The sequence below is a fragment of the Lactuca serriola genome, chromosome 4 (genome assembly GCF_051521515.1).
Source record: "Lactuca serriola cultivar US96UC23 chromosome 4, Lser_US96UC23_V15, whole genome shotgun sequence".
NCBI lineage: Eukaryota > Viridiplantae > Streptophyta > Magnoliopsida > Asterales > Asteraceae > Lactuca > Lactuca serriola.
In genome coordinates this window covers 195,968,662-195,976,913 of record NC_136411.1, presented here as the reverse complement: position 1 = coordinate 195,976,913, position 8,252 = coordinate 195,968,662, and the positions used below count along the sequence as shown (strand labels likewise).

At 37.5% G+C, this 8,252-nt stretch overlaps 1 long non-coding RNA gene across 5 annotated transcripts; it reads left to right on the top strand.

The window, feature by feature from the left end:
- LOC145103114 (uncharacterized) lies at nt 1-2,169 on the top strand. Of its 5 annotated transcripts, XR_013706369.1 has the most exons (6): nt 1-206; nt 559-600; nt 702-749; nt 884-981; nt 1,182-1,226; nt 1,654-2,169. It is a non-coding gene; the product is annotated as an uncharacterized LOC145103114 (long non-coding RNA). The 5 variants fall into 5 exon arrangements; XR_013706372.1 differs by lacking the exon at nt 1,654-2,169 and adding an exon at nt 1,410-1,582 and having other exon boundaries at nt 9-206; nt 559-749; XR_013706373.1 differs by lacking the exons at nt 559-600; nt 1,654-2,169 and adding an exon at nt 1,410-1,582 and having other exon boundaries at nt 11-206; nt 652-749.
- Nucleotides 2,170-8,252: the final 6,083 nt, after the last annotated feature.

The following is an 8,252-nucleotide window of genomic DNA, read 5'->3' as shown; positions in this document are numbered from 1 at the left end:
CCTTCCCCTATATTTCAGCCGATCGTGTATATAAAATACCAAATCTTCCCATCATCCTTTATTTGTGAAACCCAAATCAACTCTAGCCACCTATTTCAGCCGTTATCCACCATCTTAACCACTATCATCCTTCGCCGCCCTAACCACCATCACTCACCATCATTGTAACCACCTTCAACCATCCACCTCCTTCTTACACATTAGAGGTAAATATTTATGGATTATGCGAAAATCTTCTTCATCTGTATCTTATTCTATTCTTCTTCCCTTCTTTCTCACAACCATCATTGTCTCAATGTCGGGACACCCTACGCTCACCTCACACCGTCGTTTGGTCTCTTTTTTTAACCACCATCATTCTTGATTCTATTTTTACTTTCAAAAACCCATTGTTTGTTCCCTTATCTTCTTAGTTAGAAACCCTAATCTGCCCATAACCCACCGCCAGAGCAATATCAGCCATCGGTGCCGGAGTCGATCAAACCTATAAATCAATTCCATTAATGTCTTCCCTAATTTTTGAACTTTCTGATTCTCCTTAAAATTATGACTTTGTAGTGCCTCATCATCTTCTTCATCTTCCACACATGAAGCAAGCAGGTAATTGGTTTTTTACTTTTCAATTAATCCTCTTCTTCATGTTGAAATCAGTTAAAGCCTGCACATAGGAATTGGCAACTATTTTGGAGTTATTATTTCAGATTTGGCTAGGTTTTGGGTCTCGCATAGGCACAAACGGATATCATCAGGTATGCAAAAAGGCTTGATTTTTAAACATACAAATTTATATTGAAAATTGTTTCGGGTTTATTATTCCATATATTAATTTTGATTTGAACACGATTTTTAAGAAATAATTTGTTTTTTGTCAATATGGTTCCAGTACAAGTGCTTCTTGTGATGGTTCTTCTCGCTCTGCCTCCAAATCCGCTCTCACGTAAGAAGAAGAAAAAAATCAGAATCAAAACCTTTTTAACCAAAGTAAGTTATATTTAATATGATTATGTGTGTGTGTGTTAATATGATTGTGTGTGTGTGTGTTGTTGTGTGTTTGTATCTGAAATTGTGTATGCGGTTGTGCATGTAATTTGGTGTTTCTTTATTACTTGCATAACACACACCCCAGGTGTTTGATATAATGCATGAATGAAGGTTTTAAAGTTTTTATGAAAATCCAACAGGGTGTAAATGTGAGCTATGTCAAGATGCTCTCATGTTTGAATAGGGTATGCATAAAAGTTGCATATTCCATATAATTTGATAATTGAAGCTGCAAGTTCTCCCAATTTGATTTTATACTTGAATTTTCTTCTTTTAATGAAAACCTTTTATGTTTTTGTTATGATATATCAAATAAGCTTTATTTTTTTAATTAATAGTAGATGATATAAATGGACTTTTTTTTGTAGTTGGGCTAAATGGAGAGACTTGAAATTTTGGTTAAATGAATGAGAAGGACTCAGTGTGATAAGTTGAAGTTATCGGGTTAAATTCAAAATAAAGGGCATTATGGTCTTTTTTTGTTATGGAGTTATCTAGATGTTTCCTCTTTTTTAAAGTATAATGGATTACTGGTTATAAATGTTTCTCATTTTTTGATAGGAGTTAAGTAATTGTTATATTAACACGGATATCTTATTTTCCCCCTTTCAGTTAAATGTTCACCACTTCATGGTTCATATCTGATCAAAAAAGCACTCCTCAGAGTTCTTGATTCCGTATGTATGGAACTTAATTAGGAATCCATTGAATCGCAATGTACTTTCATTGATTGTATTTTATTTATATTAATACAAAATGTAGTAATCATTTGATCTTGGTGGGTAAGGTGGAGGGTAAAATGGACCATTTCAGACTCAAGGTTATTAATGGACCGTTTCATTTGTTCAATTCTATGTGGATGGATCCTCCATTGGCAGGTAAGTTGGAGGGTAAAATAGATTGTTTCGTTGATAATGTTTGATAGTAGGTCAATCCTTTCATATGATATGCTTGATAAACCTGTACAAAACCAATGGAAGAATTCAATTTCCATGGAGGGTAAACTGGATGGAAAAATTGTCCTTTATGATATTGTTGTTGATAATTATGTGTATCATTCATATTTATGTTTTTCTATATATTTTTTCAATTGTTAAAACTTGAGATGTCTAATGACGAATGACAACAATTTCAACTTTTTTAAGTATATTGGTTACGGTAAAAAAATGTAGAGATTATTTCTTTTTTTTTTCTTTATAGTTAAATCATATTAAATTTATTCTGGTCAAATTATGAAGCTGTTCTTTTCTATGTTTTATCACATGTAAATATTAAGTTCAAGATTCATCTACTACATGTTTTTTAAAATTCATTAAATAAGACAGTTAAAAGAATTGATTATTTTTTGGGAGGTCTAGTTGGTTTGTTGAAATTTTAACAATCTTTTTTGATGATTCTTTCTTGATTTGAAACTCCATCGTAGGAACCTAGATATAACTATCATCACTATTGTTATCAACTCAACCATCAACACTTCACAACCTTCACAACCATGAGATATGTTTTGTTTTATATCATATAAAACTTAAATATTAATCCACAAATGTATTTTTCTAAGTAATATATGACGTATCAATAAATCAAGGTACTTTCAGGGTCATCGCCTGTGGTAGGCAATGTCGTGTATTGGTTGGATCTTCACACCAATCATAGCCAGATTCAAAAGAATTTTCATGTCTTTTATCTACATAAGTGATTAGGTGATGATTTCATAGTGATTCCAATTGATGAGATTCAGATTGATAATCGCTTGAATTATGTTGAACAACCAGTAGCAGTCCTTGATTCGAAGATGAAGTCCTTGTGCAACAAGGTGGTTGGTTTGGTGAAGGTGCGGTGGTAACATTGGAAGGTTCTGATTGGATTTAGAAACCTGAAGAGGAGGTAAGGGAGCGTTTTCCTGAGTTGTTTGCAGCAGTAGACTTCAAAGACAAATCTGATTCACGTGGGGGAGAGTTGTAACATCTATCTTTCAGGTATTCCTTTCATGAGTTAATTATTGCAATTTATGGATTTTTGGCTTCGCTATGACATGGCACTTTTCAGGCCAAGGTGTGGCATCCTTTAATGCGAAACACATATATGCACGATGCTATGATGTGTAATTATGTTTGCCATGGCGTGGCTGCCATATTGGGCCAAACCCTAAATATAAGGATTGGTGCCCTATTTAAGGGCACTAACTCCTAGGGTTGCCTCATTGGTGAGCCTCCACCCTTTGAGAACTTATTACATCCAAACCATAGTGTTTATCTGTGTGTCTGAGTGTGTAATCCCAACTTTGTGAAGGTTGAAAGAACAAGGAGCTCATCTTGTTGTTCGTGTGCTTGGTTCCAGCTTGTATCTCGTATGTTCACTTCCATTCTGATCATTTGGAGGTAAAAAGTCTTCTCCTTGCTCAGTAAATCCTTGGATATAACATTAGGTCATTTTAATTTGTTTTGGCCCATGGTTTGGGTTAAATTGAATGGATGGAATAAAGTTATCAACTTTATGATCTTTTTGATTCCCATGAGCCTTATATCTTATTGATCTAAGAGTTGGATGTGGTTTGAGAACTTTGTATGAGTTTTAGGTCACATTTCTCCATTTTTGATCTAGTTTGAGTGCTAGACTTGAATTACACGTGTAATTCTAAAAAAGATCGATTTTTATGTTCTGTTAGACCATAGGAAGCTTTCTGGAAAGTTAGAATCGAGTGGAATAATCGATTGAGAGTTTAATCTATCAGGCTACGAGAGCCCAGTTTCCGCGAAGTGGTAGCCTACTGGCCACGACGGGACAACTCGGATATACTTAACAGTTTTGTCGAGAAGTGGCCACGACGTGGCTAGGGATGCATCGATTTTGGGTCTGGGGAGAGTGCTTATGTGTCACACCCCCGAACCAGACGGCGGAAACGTCCGGGGGCTGTCGTGACTCAATTGAATACCATAACATTGAATATATATGAAACATAACAACATTCGTCACCATGCATTAATATAGTACAACCAGTAAAGTTTACATGAAGTACATTGTTTAACATTACATTCCCAAAAATAAATCATTCGATTCGTACATAAATAAACTGCAAGCCATCACTGAATATGATTTCCTTTGATTCACTGGTTCCCTGAGAATACAAGTATTTTGAAAAACGTCAACATATGAAATGTTGGTGAGTTCATAAGTTGTATTTGAAAAAAAAAACAATGTTTCGTATCGTTTGAAAACCACCAGAAAATCCGATATTTTCTGAAAAGAGAAGCTTTTGAAAACGTTTGTGGAGATCCATAAGTATGCCTGTTTGTTTCTATACTTGTAAAAAATTGTTTATTGAAGTTGTATGTATTTCGAATCTGTATGTATTGAAAAACCCTAGGAAAACCCGATGTTTTCCTAATTCTTTGAATTCCATGAATTTACATTGAAACCATTGCAACGCGTGAAGTTGTCAATACCAGGCGACATTGGATTATTTTTGAGCATGATTATCTGCTACAAACACGCGTTACACAAACGACTAGTCTGCAGCAATACTAACGATCCCATAGGCTCGTCCGTACTAATCACGTTATCCAACCGCCCTGACTACGTGTAGTCCCACATCCGAAGAGAAAGAGGACACGAAGGCCTTGATGACTCCATTAGCCGGTTGGGGATAAAAAGGTACGAGGGGTCCCAGACCCGTCTCACATAAAAGGTAGACTCTACTAGCGATACCAAAGGACCCTTGGGGACCAGTAGTATACCAACCATTGAAAGTCCGGTTACGTTGTGTCGGATCCGTAAAACCCAACACTTCGTAAGATAGAGGTCTTCGGGCCTTAAGATCAGGTCATTGGGCTAGCTAGGCTCAACAAACAAGATTTTACACTTTTGGGGCCCAAAGATGGTGCGTAGACGTCTATGCACACTCGCATGTATATTGAATTCCCAAACGTTATTTGTATGAATCGTAGCGTTGTAGTGTCATAGTGTCGTCGTGTTAGTAGTTTCGGATTTTTATTGGTTCGAGACCGAACCAATTCGTTTAACAACGACTTTTTGTGTTGTAATGTATTGTATTTCATCGATAGTCGTGGTGCCATCATTTGATCAAATTGCATGTATTGAATTAGCCTTGTAATTTTTCTGTTTTTAGTCCCTCATTGTTTGTAAAACTTACTTTTTCAACCCTTTATTTAAATACTTTCCCGTTTGGTCCTTAAGTCAATTTTCTTGACATTTTAACACCAAAATTATTGAAATTAATATTTTTCAGCATATTTTTCATAGAAAACAGTTTAAGTCCCTGAAATTTCAGTTTTCTCCGTTATAACCCTTCTTTTTCGCAATTTTGACAATTTTGGCCCAAATTGTAAAATTTTTGCAACTTTGGTCCTTTTTAAATTTAAAAAGCATTTTGAACCTTTGAAAAGGACTTGGAACACTTATAGTCCACTGTTTTACAGAAAAACACAGTTTTGGCCCTGCAAAATAGAAAATTTCGCATAATGGGCCTCATTGGGCCGAAAATGTCATTTTTAGCCCATTAAGCTTGAAATTTATGTTTTTAATCCTCTAAATGAGTATATTTCCAGAAATTGTTTTATTGAAACTGTTTTGACACACCTCATCCATCAGAATTCATGATAAGTCAATTTGGGCCCTTAATTTTGTATTTTTCACATTTTAGGTCCAAAAATTGTGTTTTTAGCCCAAAGAAAATTGTTACTAAACCACTTAGCTATTTTTCTAGAAACACTTTGTATGTAGAAATATATTTGATGCTAAAATCATTTAACATAAGGTATATCTCGGTTTTGAGGGGTTTTATGGCTAGATCCAACATTATAACACACAAAAGCACACATATAAGCATGGAAATCATACAAGGCATACAAACACATATAGATCTACACTTTTACTTCTATTTCTCCCCCCCCCCACAAAACTCATAAAAACAGAAAATAGGGGGTATGAAGCTCACCTTGGGTGTGGGGGTTCGGTTTTGCAAAGAAAATGGAAGGAAAATGAAGTGATTTTCGGCCTTAGCACCCTTCCTAGGTAGATCTCGAGTTTGGTGACTTCTAAGGTGTATGATCACAAGTTGGAATAGATTTAGAAGAGGTTTTTGATGGAATGAAATAGCTAGATCATATATATAAGTAAATACTTACCTAAGATGGTGATTAGCTTGAAAGATCCTCTTGAAAGCTTCTAAAAATCTCGAAATTATGAGGAGAGGAAGGAGAGAGTTTCTTGAGTGTTCTTGAGAGAGTTTGTGAAATGTGTGTGTGTGTTTGAGGTGTGGCCGAGAGTGAGAGAGAGAGAGGAAGAAGAGATGATATTTGAGGTGATGTGCATGGAAGAATGAGAAATAATGCATGGATGTCCAATGGATAAAAATGAGGTGGCAATGGTAAAGTCAACTCTCCTCTTGGGCTTGATTTGGGCCGAGAATGATGGGGGAAAAGAGAATGTTTGGGCCTTAAATACTTAAGCCCAATTTTCATGGTTAAGTTGAGTGATTTTTGGTCCAAATAAATTTAAAGGTGATTTTTATGACTTGTTAGGGTCAACTTAGGTTAATTATGGTTCATAGTCATTAATTTATTTCATTCTAGGCCCAATGTGGTCCAAAATGTTGAAATAAATTAGTGTGGGTCCAATTAGAGCCCAATTAGGGTTCTAAGCCCATGATAGTCTAATTGGAAGCTTATTGGTCCCTTTGGATCCAATAAGGAAGTCCTAGTCCAAAATGGACTTAAACAAGGACTTCTAGGGTCTCAAATTGTTTGATGACTATTTGTAGTACTTGCATGATGTATTTGATTGAAGTTTTTGATTCACATTAGCTTGAATGTATAGATTACATGACACAAAATTTCCAGTTGTGACATCATCCCCCCGTTAGAGGGAATTTCGTCCCGAAATTCTGTTTGAAAGCTAGATTTGAGAATGCTAGAATAGGTGAGGGTACTTCTGCTTCATTTGATCTTCGCGTTCCCACGTGAATTCTGGCCCACGCTTTGCGTTCCACCGTACCTTCATGATCGGGATGCGACTCTGCTTAGTACGCTTCACCTCCCTGTCCATGATTTCGATGGGTTCTTCGACGAACAGGAGATTCTCATTGATTTCGATTTCTTCAAGAGGAATGACAAGGGTTTCATCTGATAGGCACTTCTTCAGATTAGAGACATGAAACACGGGGTGTACACCGTTTAGCTCCGCGGGTAGTTGTAGTCTGTATGCTACTGGGCCTATTCGGGCGACGATTTCGAAAGGTCCAATGTATCGCGGGTTCAGCTTTCCCCGTCTTCCGAAACGTATAACCCCTTTCCAGGGTGAAACTTTCAACAGTACTCGATCACCGACCTGGAATTCTAAGGGCTTTCGCCGTTTATCGGCGTAGCTCTTTTGTCGGTCACGCGATGCTTGTAATCGAGCTCTGATCTGAACGATCTTTTCTGTGGTTTCGCGAATGATCTCCGGTCCTGTTAGTGCCCTGTCCGACGTATGCGTTCTTGCTAGCTGGGTGTCACTTACTTCAGCCCAACATAACGGTGATCTACATTTCCGCCCGTACAGTGCTTCGAAAGGAGCCACCTTGATGCTCGAATGGTAACTATTGTTATATGAGAACTCGATCAATGGTAGGTGGGTATCCCAAGACTTTCCAAAGTCTATCACACATGCACGAAGCATGTCTTCAAGCTTCTGAATGGTTCGTTCACTTTGACCGTCCGTTTGTGGGTGGTATGCGGTGCTCATATCGAGATGAGTTCCCATTGCCTTGTGGAGTGATTGCCAAAAGCGCGATGTGAACCTACTGTCCCTATCCGAGATGATAGATTTTGGCACTCCATGGAGTCTTACGATTTCTCGTAGGTACAGACGCGTCAGTCTCTCCATCTTGTAGGATTCTTTGATTGGCAGGAAATGGGCAGATTTCGTCAGTCGGTCGATTATTACCCATATGGTGTCCAATCCGTCCGACGTCTTGGGCAGCTTGGTCATGAAATCCATAGAAATCCCCTCCCATTTCCACTCAGGGATTGCCGGTTGCTGTAACAACCCGGAAGGTTTCTGATACTCCACTTTTACTTTGGCGCACGTAAGGCACTTACCAACATAGGTCGCGATTTCCGCCTTCATGTTAGGCCACCAATAGTGTTGTTTTATGTCCAAATACATCTTGTCCGAACCAGGATGAATGGAGTATCGTGTCTTGTGGGCTTCCT